Source organism: Amblyomma americanum, chromosome 9, assembly GCF_052857255.1.
Source record: "Amblyomma americanum isolate KBUSLIRL-KWMA chromosome 9, ASM5285725v1, whole genome shotgun sequence".
Lineage (NCBI taxonomy): Eukaryota > Metazoa > Arthropoda > Arachnida > Ixodida > Ixodidae > Amblyomma > Amblyomma americanum.
The window spans coordinates 81686042-81706191 of record NC_135505.1 but is presented as its reverse complement, the minus strand read 5'-3'; positions in this window follow the sequence as shown (position 1 = coordinate 81706191).

Genomic DNA, 20150 nt, shown 5'->3' with positions numbered 1-20150 from the left:
GTAGCGTCTACTTCTACTGCGCACTCCGTAATCATTGATGTCAGATAATTGTGCATTGTATGAACATCAAGATCACCTTCCTCATTTAAAGCCGAATATCTGTTTTGGAGCATTATACTAAACTACTGTGCTTTCCCTCTTACGACTAACTCGTTAACGGTCTTCCGCTTCACTAGCTTCTTTCGTTCCCTCTTCAAGCCTGAGCTAATTCGAGACCTTACCATTCTGTGGTCACTATAACGCACCTTTCCGAGGACGGCCACATCTTGAATGATGCCACGTTTAGCGCATAGTATGAAGACGATTTCATTTTTAGTTTTTTAGTTTCACCATTGGGGCTCTTCCAGGTCGACTTCCTGTTTTCTGGTTTGCGGAAGAAGGTATTCATGATCCGTAAATTATTTCTATCTGGGAATTCGACTAACTCTCCCCTGTTATTTCTAGAGTCCCTCCCATAGTAACCTACCGCGTGGTCGTCAGCCTGCTTTTAAGCCACCCTGGCATTGAAGTCGTCTATCAGTACAGTGTAATGCGATTTTACTTTATTCATTGCCGATTCTACGTCCTCATGGAAACTTTCAACGGTCTGGTCATCATGGCTGGATGTTGGTGCGTAGGCCTGCACCACTTTCAGCTTGTACCTCCTATTCAGCCTAATTACTACAGCTGCTACCCTCTCGTTAATACTATAGAACTCCTCTACGTTGCCAGCTATATCCTTATTAATGAGGAATCCCACACCTAGTTCTCGTCTATCCTCTAACCCGCGATAGCACAGTATGTGTCCGTCCTTTAATGCTGTATACGCCTCACCTGTCCTACTACCTTAGCTAAGCCCTATCGCATCCCCTTTAATTCCCGCTAGTTCCTCGAACAGCACTGCTAGGCTAGCCTCACTAGATAAAGTTCTAGCGTTAAACTTTGCCGGGTTCAGATTCCAATGGCGGCCTGACCGGCCTGAAACGCTCCTTAACTTACACCATTTCTTTACCTTTAGTTAGGAGGCCTTCATGCTGCCTAAACGTAAGGCGGCCAAAGATGGTCGCTCGGAATGCTGAAAGCTTCCTTAGGGCTTCCTCAAGAAAGGAGCTCCTTACGGAGGAAGGGAGGTGTCATGGCCGTACTGGTGTCGAGATTATGCACAAGAACGCTTAATGATTTTAGCACTATTTGCGAAAATTAAAATGAACTTGCTCAGAAAATTACCTTTACTTGCTATTTATCAGCACAGTGTCTATCTAGTTCGTAAAAACTTCGTTGACTGTTTTAAAACGTCTGATTTTGGCAACGAAGCAAACTGAGTCTGGCAACAAAAACCGCTGCCACCAGCGGGGTGCACGAAGTGCCGCAGTCTTCACCATTCTCGTGTGTGTGTCATTTGTGCTCGGGTTGTGTATCTTATTTACGCCGATATGCTCGGGAAGTTGTATTTCACCGAGGAAGAGAAAGATATACTTCAAGAGCTGATAGGAAAATACAAACATTTAGTTGAATGTAAGAAAACCGACGGAGTTTCACTCATCGCAAAATCAAGAGCTTGGGAGCGGTTGTGCTGTGAATATAATAGCATGCCGAACGTGCGACCTCACGAAGTGAAGCAACTGAAGAAATTGTGGGACAACATGAAGCAGAAGGCGAAGAAAGAACTGGCCAGGCTATCAAGAGGAGTTATGGGTACAGGTAAGTTTCCGTGCTTTTTGCAAATGATAAGTACTAATTCGAAGTGTGCATGTTTCATGACAGGTGGTGTTCCTCCACCAAAGCCGGTGGAAGAAAGGCTCTCACAAATAGAAGCGATTGTGCCGCACATCACTATGACGGCACCAAACGCTTTTGACAGTGACCGGCCTCGAGCCAGAGCCGACGTTTCAAATATAATCGCCAGCATGGTCCAAGGAGATGCCCGGCTCGACGAGAGTGACGGCGGTAAGTGCAACTTACTGCTCTTTTACCATATATTTTTTTACTGTTGCTGCTTTCATAGCTGCACAATTTTGCTATCCCTATGTAATGCAGTTCGCCAAAGTATACTTGTCTGCAGTCAGGAAATTTTGTAGTTGGCGGTGCTATCATAATGAGATTATTTTGTCTTGTGAACAGTGTAATGGTCGCCACTTCTGATGAACACTTGCTGCTGTCGATATATTCGAAGAATCTTTTTTTGGCGTCCGCTTGGCTAGCGATAAGAATGCGTTCTTGTCTTCAGTCGAATAGTTTTTCGCAGCCTTCAGTTCCACTTGTCACTGCGATTACAGTGGCTACCGCGATGCCAGAAGCGCCCCGTCGAAAGCAAAGAGCAGCGCATTGAACAGGTGGCTGTAGAAAGGGCCGATTTCCAGAAACGGCGTGGTGTCTCGCGGTGTGCGAAGCGGGTTCAGGCACGCTTCGGCGTCCCTTTGTCCATGGCTGCCATGCGAGCTCCCTTCGCTTCAGCATTCGCGTAGTGTCTGTGCACTTATCAAAGCGCTTTGAGTGCTTCTACTTGACGAATTGGCAGCGGTCGTGCCAACCTGAGGGCCAGAAAAGCGCTGGCGACGGATCGGCTTAGCTCATTGTGGGAACTGTCTGCCGGCCCAGGTGCCACTTTTGTCAGCGACGGCGGCAGTCCTTCAAACAATTTTTTTTATGCCCAACAACCGGGAGATCCGGAGGTCAACCAACCTCAAGGAAAATTCCTTCAGTTAAGACGACGAGGAATGTTTGTACGTTTGCTGTTTTTCATGAAGAAATGTCAGTACACTACGGAAGCTGTTGGGCTGGACGCGTAACATGAAACCAGTCATTTCGAGGCTATTGCTAGGAATTTCGCAGGTTTTAAATAATTTTAATGTTTATTTTTTGCGTGTAGTTTAGGGAGAGTATTTATTTGCCGAAGTTCGAGGGCGTGTCATGCAGTCTGGAAACTAATCTTCTGTATATAAAACTTCAAGTCATGATTCAGTTCTGACATCGTAAATCATCGAAAGACCGCCTCCGGCGGGGCACCTCTTGTGTGAGAAGGAAGCCTTTCGGTTGTCAACCACTTAAGTTCACAAATTTACTATACCACTGCTGCTTTTGTTTGGTGCACCACTGTCCTGCAGGCCATCTGCCTGCTGATGGCCAGAAGTCGCAGTTTGCAAGCTGCCATGCCCCAAACAATGACAACAAAGTTCGTATTGCCTGCCTGGTTGGTATTCGTGCACAGTACGAAAAATTCCTAATAGTAATCTGCAACAAACTGGACTATAGAATGTTTTATTTACAATTCTTCCAGAGTCTACAGTGATCTTAAAAAGCGAAGACGGACTTTCTGATGCCACGCTGCTGGCCTCACCAGCACCTGACATTAGAGCTGCTGGGCCGTCAAATGAGGATGAGAAAGTTGCACCACCATGCAGCCTGGATGAAGTATCAGAGCCTGCAGCGCGCCGCAGGCAAGGAGGGCGAGCTGCTGCTGTCGAGCAGGCGCTGTCTGCTGAGCTCGAGGCTCGTCTTCAGGCTGCCGAGGATGACAAAAGTCAAAGGCGCATCGAACACAAGTCAAGAATGAAGATGATTACTGATGAGCATGCAGCAAAAGAAGAACAATATGTGGATGAAAGGCACAAGAGAAGTGCCGTTCACAAATTGAAAGTGAGGGTCTTGAGAGCGAAATTAAAAACTGAGCAACTCAAACAGGCTGTTCTTTCCAAGCAGCTTGAAGCAGTGAAAAGAACGAACCACAACGGCTTGAAGATGCCATAAAGGGCAAAATAAATTTCTGCTGCACTCAGGGACATTCCATTGTGCTTTTTTGCATGTGATGTTCAGTTATTAATAGCTTTTTCAGCCTCCTTAGTTCAGGCAAAAATTTTACACTGCAGTAATCGCCAAGTATTACCTCTAATCAGAATCCATTTCATTGTCGTTTGCGTCACTTTGGTTCCTCGTGAAGCAACGATTGATAAGGCAGGTTCTATGCTGCGTGCCCAGATGACTATCAGGAACACTTGGCCCTGCTCCATCATCCTCTTCATGTTCTGGCTCATCTCCATTATGAAGTGGGTCCCTCAAAGAGCAGGCAATGTTGTGAAGAGCTGCGCATGCTGTGATGATTGCAGTTGTTCTTTCAAGTTTGGTTTATGGGTTTATGGGGGATTTTAACGTCCCAAAGCGACTCAGGCTATGAGGGACGCCGTAGTGAAGGGCTCCGGAAATTTCGACCACCTGGGGTTCTTTTACGTGCACTGACATCGCACAGCACGCGGGCCTCTAGAATTTCGCCTCCATCGAAATTCGACCGCCGCGGCCGGGATCGAACCCGCGTCTTTCGGGCCGGCAGCCGAGCGCCATACCCACTCGGCCACCGCGGCGGCCTTTCAAGTTTGGTTTCCAGTTTCTTGCTCAGACAAGCAAACCTTCTTTTCCACACTCCAAACGCGCGCTCAATAGAGATGCGAGTTTTTATGTGGGTCCTGTTGTACCTATGAGAAAAGGAAGACAAGATAATAGGCTTGTGTACTTGAGATCACTAACGCAAATTGTCTTACTTGCCTTTTTTGTGCAGACGTTCGAGGGTTTCTCAGTGGTGTCTTGAGATAAAGCAAACATGCGTATCCCTGGTCACCAAGTAGAGGGCCAGGTACTTCCTTGTCCTCGTACCTCACCATGACCCTACTGTTGTTAAAAATTAGGTTATCGTGAACCGAGCCGGGCCACCTTGCGACGACGTCGTAAAACTGAAGCGCAGGGCCTGTTACAGCCTGTAAAAGAAAGAAAACTTAAACTGTAGTAGACACGTTTGTGTGCGTTTAACTTCAGGGTATGTGGTTTAATGTGAGGTGCATTGATGCTGCACTACCTGTTTACGGGTTTGGGGCTTCAAGCTGCCCTAATGGCAGTTATTTGCTCACATTTACCATCACGTAGTGTCCTTTATACAAATAACACAATATTATTACATAACGATTAGTAACTATTACAGTGAGTAAACATAGGCAGGCACTATTCAAAGAGTGTACGGCGCTCACTTACCTGCACATTTATCGAAAAGACACCTTTTCTATTCCTGTAGAGCTCAGCGTCATCCCCACCGGGGCTTTTGATGGGCACATGGGTGCAGTCAATGCACCCCGTGATACCGGGAAACCCACCGATCTCGTAAAACTTCGCCATCGCTGCCCTTGGTTCCGTTGGGTTCGGCACGTTCACATACTTGGGGAACAGACGCACACATATCAATTGTGTCATCTCCCAAATGCGTCTGCAGACTGCAGGCTGCGACACATTCACAAGGTCCTCCACAACAGTCTGCATGGCACCGGTCCCATAAAAGCGGAGTGCAATGAGCAACTTGAGTGCGGGTGGCAGCGGAGCTCCTCTGTTGTCTGCCTTGTCCGTAGTTTGCAGCTCCGAAAGTAAGGCTAGCACAGCTTCTTTGGAAAAGCGGTAGCGTGCTAAAAACTTGTGGTCGTCTTAGAGCTACAATGGGTTGAGGCGATCTGTGAGACTCCGTAGCCGAGGCGACACCGGAGGTCTATAAACATCGCCGTGCAGAAGTCCAGCTGCGTGCCATAAAAGCCTTCCGTAGGCTTCAAAACTGCCGTCGTCCGAGGCGTACGCGCGTGAAAGCATTGTCGTTAACTCACGAAGCACACTCGACGAAAATCACGCGCCACAGGAAGAAAGACGACGGGGCGGGCACTTCGCGCCTGCTCGGCTGGCTCGACGGCTGTCTTTGCTACGCGCGCGCAGAGCTGCTGCGGGACGTGTGCATACGAGCTGCGCGCGGTACTGTGTGCAGACCCTTGTGGGAAAGCAATCCTTAAGGTAAAGGAGCGGGGTTAGGAAGCATGAAGGCAGCATGCCGGCTCCCTTAGCGTGGGGAAGCACCAAGGAGGCCCTAACTTAGGGCTCCTTAGTAAGGGACGTTTCAGAATTGACATACGGTAGCCTTACGGTGCCTGAGGCGCCCTTAGTAAGGTAAGGAGCGTTTTAGAATACGGCCCTTATTAGCAACCTCCACTCTGTCACAGGTCTGACCGCCGCCGTGTTCAGTTGCTCCGCAGCCGCTGGGGACTGAGGGACGAGGGTTAATTGGTTTGATCATAGAAGTTTGTGGCCAAGTACTACACCAGGGTGGAGAATCTTCCTCTGGTGAGAGAGTGCGTTGTCGGTTCTGGTCACCGAGATCAGACCGCATTCCAGGCCTGGTTATGCAATTCCATCGACACGCGGATTTTTTTTTTTGAAACCCGGTGTACAATTGCGCGGTACAAGGACTCGAGCCCCGGCCCTCTTGCACGCGAGGCGGATGCTCTACCTCTTCGCCATCGCTGCATATATCATGCATATAACATGCAAATAAGCATGTAATTTAAGTTGTATGCGCTTCAAAATGACACAGCAAACAGGTATCCGAAATCCGTGTGCCAGCAATAACTGAGAGGGCCCCTCTTCAGACCTGTACTCTGGTAAAAGTGGCTCTTGTCAATTTTGTTGCAGGTAATTTGATAATTTGAGCTTTTTTATGGTCCCTTAATGTTCGATTTAATGAGCTTTTTCAGTAATAGACATTTCGGCGAAAGCTACAAGAGAACCTTTCAGATTAACGTTTTTTTGAAGTTGAGTAAAGCAGGCTATTTATGCAGATATTATGTTTGTTGGATAAGCCGAAATGCGGTTTAGGAGATGCTTGGTTGTGTTCTCAAATTATGCAGTGAAAGCTTGGTAATCTTGTCTGCAAAAGATCAAGAAGAAAAGAGAAAAGCTACGAAAACAATTGGTAAAGTTTATCTGCAAGGAGCTGAAATATTGTCGTCTGCTTTTGACAAGAAAACTGCACGGCAATGATACAGAAGGCGCGAAGCGCCTTAGCGTAACTGAGATTTTGTAACAGTTCGCAGTAATTATTTGCCATGACACGCGCAATGCTAACAGCCACGCGCCAGCGCCTAGCGTGCTTCCCAATGTCGTTCAAATCCAGCGCGCTGGCTGCCTGGTCACGTGGCAGGACACAGCAATCCACCCCCAATTCTCTCCTTCTGTGCATACCGGCGTGATATCCGGCTAGGCTTTAGGCCACACCGAGCCATGGTCCTTGCTGCGGTTGTTCGTGTGCTGTTTGTGTTTTTTTTCAAAATCGTTCTTTGAAACTTGCGTTTGGGTTTCCTGCTTATCGTAGCTTGCACCGCGTGTCAGCAATGCAGCCGTTCGCGTACTTTGTGAAAAGTGACCACGCCGAGAAGCATGGAGCCGTTTCATCTTGACAACACGTTCGAATTCAACCATAGCAGTCGTTGTAGCTTTTTTCTTACCGCAGCCGCGATCAAGACAAGAATGCGGTTACTGCAAGGCGTCGAGTCTTTGTTTTCAGGCGAGACCAATAGTGTAACGCAGACGTGCGTGCAATTTGCGACTGCAATATATACGAGTGAGCGCAAAGGCGAGAAGAAACGGAAGGAATGAGGCACTGTCAGCTTTGTCCTGTTCGTTTCCCTTCGGTATTGCGCGTGAGTCACTGGTTGTTTCCGCGGCAGCAAAGTGCATTCCGCATAGAATCATCAACCTGCCGTTCTGTCGGTGTTCACAGTGTATGCGTTGCGCCGGGAGCGCCGAGGTGTATTCATTGATGCGTTTACTAAATGCAGGCGCGCTTAGAAGTCTTAAATGTAAATGTGGCAATTGAATACCGCCCAGCAAGGCGCGTGACTATGTTTTGGGCTTTCGTTTAGGTGGTTGCCCGATTTCCTGTTCAGTATTCAACATCTGCCGTGATCGTGCACTGGCTGCAAGCGTGTTTTTGACGCCACTATCAGCCCGTTGCGGACTGCCGATAGCGTGCGCCGCTCGGTCTGTTTAGCGTTGTTATTCGCTACGCGTATGTGAGTCTTTATAGTGATCTGAGGTGGAGTTTTACAGTTAGAACACACCTCTGCGAGCCGATTACAGCAGCTATCACGCTCAGAGCGGGAGGGGTGTGACGCATCGAGGCATGCAAGCGACTGAGTGAATTGAGCGACGCGTCGCTGCGATACTCCAACTAACAGGAAGCTGCTTGCTAGATCACTTTTGTAACATTGGTAACGTTGCCTGCAGCTGTGAACTTCTTTTAGTTGCTGGTGGCCGTGAATAAAAATAGTTGCTGAATATTGAAGAAATAGCCCTAGAAAAATATTGCTTTGTAGCCCTTCCAAATTAAGTGGTTTTGAATAACCTAATTAGTACAGAGCTAATCATAAAAACTAGTGTGAGCAAGTGGCGTTATGTATTTCAAGTCTGGCTGTTTAAACATTTTTTTGTGGTTGGGTGAAATGCCAGCAATACAAATAATTATCAGGAACTGCCAGGCATTGTGGGTGTAAAATACACAGCTGGAAATTATGATGTTAGGGCAGGTGAAGTGCTTTGTCTTCAGTAGTGAAGAGGTCTAAAAGGAGCATCATCAGAGAAGATGACTCCACTGTCCAGATTTGGGGCATTTCTTGTCGGTGCCTGTTCAGCGTACATTGCAGAGCACAAGTATGCATCGAGTTTTCTAAGATCTGTTCTTTTCACCTCTGTGTTTAGACCAGTGTGTTGCAATGTCTGCTTTGGGCCAGAACGTTTAGGGCATGTATTGGCATTCCCCTATTCATAAAAGCCTGTGTGTCTCTTCTAAATAAGGCATCATAACATAGTGCCAATTTCATGCTCAGAAACAAGCAGTGCTTAAATTCAGGGGGTTCTCGGCTGGCCTCAGAGCCTACCAAGACTAACTATAAATCTGAGACTCCCCGTACTAGAATGTAGGGAGTGTATGAATTCGAAGTAAGCAACGAATTTTCTTTTTCTTGTCAGCGGTGGTCGGAACATTTCTCCTGTCATTTTAAAAATTCGTGTTGATTTTTAGCAAGAATATTTGACACGTTTTGTTAAAGCCGAGACGGACAAAAAGCAAATTTGACAGCACAACACATAGTGTGGAGGAAAAAGGAAAACCCGCACCCTCATACCAGGAGTGAGCCCAGAGCTGGCCGCTCAGCTCCAAGGCTACACAGTAACAATTAGCACACTGGCATAGCTTCAGCTCACCCAGTTTCTCTCTCTCCCTCTCTAGTTTCCTCCCCACCTGTTCTCGAGTCACTAGAGACCCCCTTCAATGCAGCCAGGCTTTATAAGACACCAATATGAAGCAATGGGCTACAGGGCAGCATATTAACGTAATATTACAGCACGAGAACAGTGGTTTTTTGTGCTTTTTTTCTAGTGCCCAACTCGCATGGCACTCTTCATAGACAATTATAGCAGAAGGATAACCATGTCATCCTACAGCAGTAATGATGGTGTCACATGGCAGTCCTCAGAGACTGCTCTGGAAAAGGCGTCTTATTTCACTTGGTGAAAAGAATATGAAGGGTGTCATAAAGTGCAGCTATGAATGCGCCTCAAAAATTAAAAATTAGACTTCACAGCTTCTCTTGTAGGGTTCACTTCTGCTGCCTCTCACTGTATAACAAATGTGAAAACAGCGCTGATTTTTACACAAACCACACAGAAAGAACAGACAGGACAGCGGCCGTCCTGTCTGTTCTTTGTGTGTGGTTTGTGCAAAAAGTATCACTGGTTTTATTTTTGATACACAATGTTACACCAACTAGCCCAGCAAGACGTACTGTTTAACGAACCTTTCACTGTAGTTGCAATATTTTTACTGCATCTAGATCTTATTGGAAAAAAGCACCGTCTACTGCAAACTAATTCAGGTTCTGTTCAATTATAGCCTGTGCAGAAAAAAGCTAAAAACCCTAATTGGAAAAAGGTGAATGCTAACCATAAAGTGTTACCTCTGTTATTATCTTCGTTAGTTTTGAATTTGTTTTGCCATTTCACTAGCTTGGTGACGACACTCTGCAATTTCAGTGAATATACTTGCTCTAATACACTTACAGGAAATTAGGAGCTTGTAGTGACCTGTTTTACTCAGCCTTTTGGCATGCTACCTCATATCATAGTTAAGCGAAGTTTGAAAGAAACTGCATATGCAATAGGCACCAGATGTTTGCTTGCGTCTTCTTACAAATGCTGCCTTAGACATTAATATACATGGCCCACCGCGTGATATTTGCTCTTTGACTGGTGAATAATTTTTAATTGTATTTCTTCTTATTGTTTCAGTAATATCAACCGAACGATGGCTGCGACGTGTAGTTTGTTTTCAGGTCATGTCAAAAGCAAGGAAAACTGGTAATATAACTGATGACATGGCAATTGTTGTCATTCCAGCTTTTTAAACATGCTGTTTTAGGTTTTGTAGTGAAACAAAATTGCCTATCAACGTTTATTTTGTAGCCTTTCACATGCCTTAGGAGACCTAAAGGCCAACTAGGCATCACAGCCATCATTCGGTTGATCAAGCCTAAACAACATGAGGGAAGTACATGGAGTTATAAACTATTTATTGATAGGCAAATACCACTTAGAGATTCATGTTTTCTAATGTCTGATGCAGCATTTAAAAAATTATTTGACCGAAATTAAGTGTTTATAGCCTTTGAAAATAATTTTTTAGGTGTCGCGCACTTCACTTTTCTCAATTAGCATAGGTAGTAGTGTCAAGTACTGCTTGCCTTCTTTTTCTTGTTCTCTTTTCATTCATTGGTTGTGCGCTGTTTTCCTGTGTTATTTTGTGTTGTGTCATTGTGTAGTGCACCCCTTCTTTTTTTGTTTGTGCATCACTTCTCCTCAGTGTTTTTTTTTGTCGCAGGAGTAATGACAGCTGGCACCTTTCCTTTTATTTTTGCCTTCACCTTTGACAGTTCTCATGGTACTATAAAAAAAATATAGTTAACTGAAGGGCTGAATTCTAAATTGTACAGTATCATTTGGGTGCCCTCTTCCTTTTTAGCTTACGCCATTAATGATGATGCCTACTGTTGCCAAGAATCTAACATTGACACAAATTTGTTTCACAAGTGCAGGGCATTCTTTGCTCTCATGTAGAGTTTGTTCTTTTACAGTGTATACTTTGCACACGGTCTCATTGTTGGTGACTGACAGAGTGGCCTCGTTGGCTGACTTTTGTATTATTATGAGGGGTTAGAATTTCCTTTTCTAATTGCTGATGAGCTCAGCGGGAGCTTATTAGGCCTTCTTCAACAGTCATGTCTTTTTTGTTGTTTAGTTAGAATACTGAAGCTCAAATGAGCAAGCATATGGGGCCAAAATACCCGTATAATTTCCTGCCCTTTCTCAGCTTTCTTTATGATATGCATATCTGTGCATTGTAGGGAATGATTTGAGGTCTCAGTGGTCCTTAATTTGTTTTTGCTTTTCAGCCTTTACGGCAGATGTCCGGTTTTGGAAGATAGTTTCTCAAAGCCTTCATTATTGAAGTAGGTGGAACAATGTACCATCGTGAGAATTGGTCATTGCAACTAAGCACCTAACCCTCACTTTATGAGCACACCAAAGCTCAGGTCTGAAGGCAACTTTGATTAGCATTTAGACCTGAAGTTGTGTCTTTACAAGCATATTGTTACGAACAACTTTAAAATTTCCTTAAGGCTTTGGATTCAAATCATGTTTTTGCTCTCTGTCAAACTCACTCAACGGCACTTTCATTGTAAAAATGAGTATAACACTTGGAAAGAGCAGCCAAGTCCTTTATGGAATGTTAATGTTGCACACTGAAATTCCGCTCTTGCAGCAAATGATGTGGGTCATAAGGGGGGTTGTGTTAAGAAGTAATGAAGCATGAGAATAAAACACTGATGCACACTAATTACCATTTTGTGGCCCTTGATCAATTTCTGCCTTTTAAAGACACTGTAATTAAAAGAAACTAAAGTGCACCGGAGCCGCTGGAAACCTTTCGTGTGAAGAAAAGGCATACTGACTATGCTCATGACAATTTGATGATAGTGAAAAATTTCAAAATGACCATTTTACTACTTCTTTATGAGCATGTACTTTCTAGCATCACATAAGGTGTAATGACAGAACTTGTGCCAAATTTTTGTTTGCACTTCATTTTTGTTTCTATTTATATTTTGTATATCTTAGCATGAACACCACAGGCCATGCACTCCTGTATTATTTTGTATAAGGAAACAGTGGCAAGTCCAGCGTCTCTGCGTGTGGGCCCCTCATTGAAAACCATTCTAAGGCACTAAGTTGTTTGCCTTGGACTATAACAAAAGTTCATGCGCTTCTAGCTCAAAAAATGTTAAGTAATGTTTCGTTCAATTTTGAACTCTAGAAATTTGCTAACTACGAAGCATGTTGAGGACACATCAGCTTTACCGTTATTAGTGCCTTACTTGACAAAGGCCATGGCCAAGAATTGTAATTACAAAATTGCTCTTATAGTTTACTGCGTATTAATTTAAACACTGGCAGTGCTCCTGCTATTTTTTCAGTATTTGCTACCACACACACTAATCTTTGATTGTCAAGGATGAAGTCAATTTTTTTCAGTAATTGTGCAGTTAAAGTTGCAAATTCTAAAAGGCAAAGCAAGCAGTTGCCTTTTTGTACTTCACACTGCTATCAGCATTCACCACTATTGCATGGCACTATCAACGTCGAGGTGTAAGTCTTGTGTTGGTAATAAACGAATTGATTTCTTAATTTTTTGGTTCAACAGGCTTTAAAGGATACTGCCGCTGTGAAGTGTGCAAATAAAATTATCATATTCCTGTTCCGAATATGGCTAAGAATTTTTATACATGTTTCCTTTTCCCTGTACGTGTATCTGAATTCAAGGTAGAAAAGGCAAGGTATCACACCGTTAAGAGAATCTCAAAGGAGGCAGTATCTCACAAGAGGACTGCCACTATCACATGGTCAACAAAAGCAGTTGTACAATACGGTTCCAGTGGCAAGTGCTCAGGAGGTGTCAGCAGAAGGCAAGGAAAAGGTTCTCCACAATTCAAGCATAGAGGGCTGGGATAATATGTTCTTTACAGAATTATGGGACATCATTCCAGCGCACAAAAAAAATTGACCGGTGTCCGTGGTGTCTATTTTCTTCGTTAGTGTGTTTTTGTGCGCTGGAGTGATGTTCCATTATTCACTGAATTGAAAAATGTATGTACTGAGTGGAAATTGCTTGCTTTTGCTGGAATTATCTCAGGAGAATATACTCCCTCCTCAGTGTATGTGAGAATTACGACTCAGGTTTGTTAGTGGTGTATAATATGAGTGCCAAACAAAAGTTAATGAAAAACATACAAGGCGTGACCAAATAATTGCAGATATTGTCTTATGTGAAAGTATTTACAGGAGGTTAATTGATGGGTGCAGTTAGCTCGTGTGAAGATAAAAGCAGCTTAAAGGCCTAGGCTCTATGTGAAGTGCGGCAGTGCATGATCAGTGAAATTATCCATTATGAAAAACCGTTAGGGAATACTTCTCTTGCCATGAAAAGGAAACACTGGCGGTACTTAGCAGTCATTTGCCCTGAAGCTTGAATCTATGTACTCAGGCCTAAGTGATGCTGATTATGAATAGGAATGCGTAGGTGCCGCCACTTTTGCCATCGTCCATGTATCATCTGCTTGTCTCTACTTAACGACGAAAATATGTATGTTATAACTCGTAACAATCACTGAAAGAATTTTGCATGAAAATAAGCTTGAATTGAATGCTAGCTTGCCGATTGTTTACCTCACAGGCGCCATGATGGAAGTGACTGTTAGAGTCCATCATGTAGTCCATATTGAGCCCCTCTTTTCCTTTACCTTTTCTGCGGTCTTGTCTAGCTGTTATGCATAAAGTTTTGCAAATCACGTTCTATCTACGGCTACTTCAGTTTACATGTAAAAAAAATCGGCTACTTTTTACTCAAGCATAGGTGTGCTTGAGATCTCTTTTGCTAGTTTTGGTACATGCTTTGTAAAAATAGTTTGTGGCATTGAATATGACAAAGAATATCTTGACCACATTTTTCACACTTAGCAGGGACGGCCCAGTGGGGCCTGTAGAGATGGCTCGAAGCGGTTGCAATACTTTGTTGCATACATGTTGCGAGGAATCGTGCAACTTGTGTGTTATGTATATGTGTGGCCGCAAACATTGCTACTTTGGAAAATGCGCCGGTCTGCCAAGCAATGTAAACGAAGCTTAAAGAATCCCACTTGTCTAAATTAAATTGGAGCCCTCCACTAGTGTGTCCTGAAGCCGTTATTGTTATCTGCCTTGCTGTGAGAAGCGGCTCTTGCAAGTGATCTGCCTGCTTAGAACTAGTCTACTGGTCAAGCTTATTCACTTAACTCGTAATCAACTCGGACATTTTTTGTAACTGGAGCCCTAACGCGTGGATGCACCCAAAGAAGTGCATCTCACTGGAAGACAGTGATAGACACCGTAGTGGGGAGTGCACAGTACGCAGAATCTACTGTGGGTATTGTAGATGTGCAAGTTTCTGCAGGAACTGTGCAGTGCACAGCACGAGAGGCTCAGGATGTGTATAGCAAGGTATATCTAAACAAAAATGATGTGTTCTCATGCAGCTTTGGTTTGAATACATTCAGCACAAAATAATCGGGCAGCTTTTTTGCACATCTGTTGCGGTTTTACCACTTCCAGCGTTCAGAGCATCTTGTTTAAGGTTTCCTTTCGAATCATTAACATTCCATCCTTGTCGTTTTGCGTGTGGCATTCAGCTTAAAATAAATTTCAGCAGTCGCCTTTTATGCTTTGCTTCCAAAATAGGAAGAAATAAAGAGGAATGGTCTTCTAAATGGAAGCAGCCAGACAGTGTTTTACGGTTCTGTACTCTGTGTGCATATAAATTCTCAATAAATGGATTTTGTTGCCCCGAAATATACTCGCATCAAATATTCTTTTTTTTTATTGGAACTACAACTTATCTCCTTTTGTGCCCATCTTTATGGGTATCTTCTATTCATTTCTCTAATTCCTTAATTCCTCTTAATTTTTGTTTTCTGCAGCAGTAGATTTTTAAATAAATTTATTTCTCTACGTTACCAAATATTAGAATCCTAGAGCCCGGTAACGAATGAAATTACCCGATACGCTAGAGTGCTGGTCATTGCCTCAGAAAGCTTGACCTCAATATCAATATCAGCTGCAACGCCAAAATATAATAGGAATTGAGTATATGATGCAGGCGTACCCAGCTGTGGTGTAAATATATGCAGTTAGCTATTGATACAAATGAAAAACACAACAAAATAATTCACACTCATTCACACAGCATGATAACGAACAGGGGTAAGAGGGGAGGCACATCAATGCGTTTTTCGGCGTCTTTCCCTTTGTCCGTGCTCATCTTCACACTCTGTAAATGAAAGTATGAAATACTCGTTCATACAGCAACTGATTTCTAGCAAATTAATGCAAGTGGGGAGACTTACGTGAATAGCATTGATTTACTATGAAGCAGAAGACATTTGATTTACTGCAGAGGCGTCGCAAGTTGTATTGAATGTGTTGTATATGTTTGCACTACTGAGCTAACTGTAATGCTAGTATTCGCTAGTTGTCTTTGCACTGTGATTATCGTAGTGGATTTCACACAAAGTAGTGATTTTGTTCTGCTGTTTTTCAGGCATTGTGGCTACACAGCTAGAGTCAAGCTGCTATCAGGGAAAAGCAACATATTCGGCTTTTTCAGAAAATATGCCCGCTATGATGCAAGGGATTTCCATCTTGATTATACTGCCAATTTTCTCTACCAATAAAGGTAAGGCCGCTTTTAAGCAAACGTGATGATTTTTTTTCACGATATGTGCTTGCTCTTCATCTTTGGCAAGAACAGAAATACATACATACATACATACATACATACATACATACATACATACATACATACATACATACATACATACATACATACATACATACATACATACATACATACATACATACATACATACATACATACATACATACATACATACGTACATACATACATACATACATACATACATACATACATACATACATACATACATACATACATACATACAAGTTTTATTCTCCACAAAGAAGTGGAAGGAGGCGGAGGGAAAAGCCGTGCATTTGCGGCTTGAAAAATCCTCCGCCCCCTTACAGTGCATACAGCAGCAGAGCGGGACAATAGACAGTCACATTTTTTTTTTGTCGCAAAGAGGCAAAAAAATAAAAAAAATACACAGCACTATATCGCATCACAAAATAAAATAAGCCTAAATAAGAGTTTCAATAGAACACTGGGTTTGGACTCCTGGAAAAACATTTTTTGTTTTTGGAAAGTAAACAATGCAATGTAATTGACCATAAAGATAGACCTGTGCGTTCATTCATGTGCATGCTCCAGTGTACAATCATGTGAAAATTATGACACTGCGAGTATGTGCCACACTATTCCTAACTTCGTGCAGGTGCCACCTGAAGAAATGCTTCTGTCATCAAAACCGGCGCAGCCAGATTGGTGGATGTTAGTGCACCTGTCTCGATATCAGCAGAGTTTGCAGTTTTACACCATTTGGCGAGCGTTCGCAACGATCTCTTAATTTTGCTCACGATTGTATGTCCAAACTCACAGCATATGTATCAATACATTGTTCGGTACACCAGCCACAGCAAATCGAATGGTGCACCAACCACACCAGAAAACAATAAAGCAAAGCACACCAGAGCCGGTATCAGACAACGGGGTCACAGCACAGAACACCAGACCAGTACACACTATAACACATCACACTACGCCGCATCAGGACCCGCGTCTAAAATCCCTGCCTGGTCGGAACACCAGAGACAATCACACCTGAACCCGTGTCTGAAAAAAGCACGGTTGGTGTAAACACCAGAAACGGGCTGGTGTTTTTTCCAGCTGTGTATATTGCATTTCTGTCAATTCTGCTCATAAACGACAGCCATCGTACTGATTCCTTTTATATAATTTTGAAGCAAAGTATTTTGTTCAGGTGTAGTTTAATTTGAGCCCTCTACATATGGTGATTCCACTTCAGATTAATTTGGGCCTTCGAAACTGCCTCGTGTTGCGTTTGAAATTGTAGACCTGAAAGCTTCATTTTGTTAAAAGCAGTTGAATGAGGATTTGCTGTAGATAATATCCAGACTACTGCAAGGAAATAGCGCATGCATCAGCCTTGCTGTTCATAGTGGGAGCTGACGGTTATGTGCTTACATCACTCATGTAGCTCCAGACTACAATTTTGTCATAGTTCAAATTGGCCTTAAAGTAATGGCACCACTTTTTCCCCTTATGTTATTTTTTGGGAAGCACATGTCGTTGAGGCATGCATAAAAGGAAGTTAACATGATGAAGAAAAGATGGACATTTAGAAGACAACTGAGATTTTTGTTATCCTAAGGCTGAGTCTCACCACTGTGATCATAGGTCTGTTTATGTCTTTTGTATGATCCTGTTCTACATTCTTTTTATTTTTGTTGACTTGCACATGGTTCCTCGAAGAGGGAGTTTTATTAAATATTCATTGTATGGTTTTCTTGGCATAGTTCGCTTTGTGTAATCTGTATATTTTATTTAAGATCAAAAAACTAGCATAGCACTAATTGGGGGTGAAGCAGCTGATGAGGCTACAAAATCTTATTATGAAGACTAGTCAAGACTCCTGTGGCCCTCAGGTACACATTGGAGGGGAGGGGCGAAAAACAAGAATTTATGAACATACGGCTGTACAGCGCAATTGTTGGTAGGTACATGTGAATCTTCTGAAGGTTATAGACTTTTTGTGAACACACCATCTAATTGCAGGAAAAAGCTTTTTTCAATCCACCTGGTGAGGTTTTCAGCGCTTCCGTTATCAATTACTGATTAGGCATCCAAATTTAAAGGACTATAGGTAATAAAATTTTGCTTGTGTGTTTTCTTCTTTTAAACCATGAGTTAGACTCTCTATACATGTCATCATGACCATCATAATCAGCCTTACTACACCCACCGCAGGGAAAATCCTATCCAATTCCTCTCCATTAACCCTGTCCTTTGCCAGCCGCATCCACCATTTGCCTGCAAACTTCTTACTTTCATCCGCCCACCTAACCTTCTGACGCGCCCTGCTACGCTTACTTTCTCTTTTTATCCACTCCGTTACCCTTAAGGACCAGCCATTATCTTGCCTTCGCATTACATGGCCTGCCCAAGCCCATTTCTTCCTCGATTTCGACTAGGATGTCATTACCCCCGCGCTTGTTCTCTCACCTACTCTGCCCTCTTCCGGCCTCTAAACCTTACACCTATCATTTTTCTTTCCATGGCTCGCTGTGTTGTTCTTAACTTAGGCTGCCCCGTAGGTGAATACCTGTAAGATACAGCTGTTGTACACATTTCTGCTGTGGGAAATTGGTAAAATGCCACACATGATCAGAGAGAACCTGAAATATGCGCTTCACCCCATTCTTATTCATCTAGTTATTTCCCTCTCATGATCCGGATCAGCTGTCACTACCTGCCCAAAGTAGATATATTCCTTTACAACTTCCAAGATCTCGTTGCCAATTGTTAACTGCTGTTTCCTTGCTATACTGTTGAACATTACAATGGTTTTTTGCATGTTATTTCTTAGACCCAGCGTTCTGCTCTGCCAGTCTCACTCATTGATCATGATTTGCAGTTCACCTCTTGAGTGACTCAGCAACGCAATGCCATCAGCGATCGCAGAATATTTAGGTATTCTCCATTTAATTTTATTCCCAACTGTTCCTAATTCATGCCTCGGAATACCTCCTGTAAATAGGCGGTGAATAACATTGGCGAGATCGTGTCTCCTTACCTGATGCCCTTCTTTATTAGAATTTTATTGCTAACGTTTTTTAAGGACGATTGTAGCTGAGCAGTTGCTATATATGTCATCCATTATTTTGACATAAGGCTCTTCTACCCCCTGATTACGCAATGCCTGTATGACTGCTGAGGTTTCCACTGAGTCGAATTCTTTCTCGCAATCAATGAAGGCTATATATAGAGGTTGGTTATATTCTGTTCATTTCTTTATCTCCTGATTGATAGTGTGAATATGATCTATGGTGGAATATTTTTTTACGAAAGCCTGCTTGATCATTTGGTTCATTAAAGTTCAAGGCTGCCCTAGCTCTAATAGCGATTACCTTAGTAGACACTGTAGGCATCGGGTTGTAATCTGATCGGTCTGTGATTTTTCAAGTCCTTGTCGTCTCCCTTCTTATGAATTAAGTTAACATTTGCATACGGTTATGAAGCATTTCCTGGAAGGTGTGAGTGATTCTGTGCAAAGTGAATTTTATCCATCATACTTATTATCAATTTGATATGTGTGTTTATTTTTTCGCTTTTACAGCTGATGTGCAGTGCAGAGTTCCAACAGCCACCATGGAAGGTATTAAGAGCAGAGTGGCTACGTTCCAGTGGGGGGAAGAGACAGAGATGGCGGTCGAAAAGCTCGAATGAAGGGGTGGACCCTTCACCCTAGTAATTGGGGCTTCGTGAACAAGAATGCCCAAAAATTCATTCGGAATGTCTGTAAAAACAAATAAATTAATAAGAAGCACTCTTACTTGCATTTTAATGTTCGATATGTGGAATGTAATTACAGTAGTAACAAGTACACAAAAAATAGTGATGTGAAGAAAGCCTCTCTGTGTTAACAAGGTGGGCCTTAAGTCGAATTGGGACGGTGAGCCCAAAGGCATACAGCTATGTGTTTTATAAGGGTTACCATTGTTGACTTCCCACAAGTGTCCCCTAAGAAGACCGCTGGGCTGTTCTGGTAGACCCTGTGGGTACAGAAGGTGGATCAAGCATGAGTAGCCAACGCGGGGCCTGAATAGGTTAGCCCAACGGGCCTCAGGATGGGCCAGCCCAAGAGGGCCCGGAATGGGCTAGCTCAAATGGGCACCGGAATGGCTAGCCCAAGGGACCCCGGAATGGGTTAGCGCAAGGGTCCCCGGACTGGGCTTTCCCAAGCGGTACGGAACGGGCTAGCCCAAGGAGTTCCAGCGCTGAGCTGCGTGGTGCTATGTAGTAAGCCCACTGGGGTCCCCTTGTGGGTCCCCCTCAATGCCGATTTTGCAAATCCGGCACATATACCACGTCGAGCCCCTATGGGCAGCCCGTGAACAAGAACCGCCTCCTCCGCCTCCTCCTCCTCGATCACCCTGATCCCAGGGTGGCTAACGGCCATCCTTCACACCCTCTTCCAAATCTTGGCCTGCACTGCAAGGAGCGCAGCCTCCTCCTG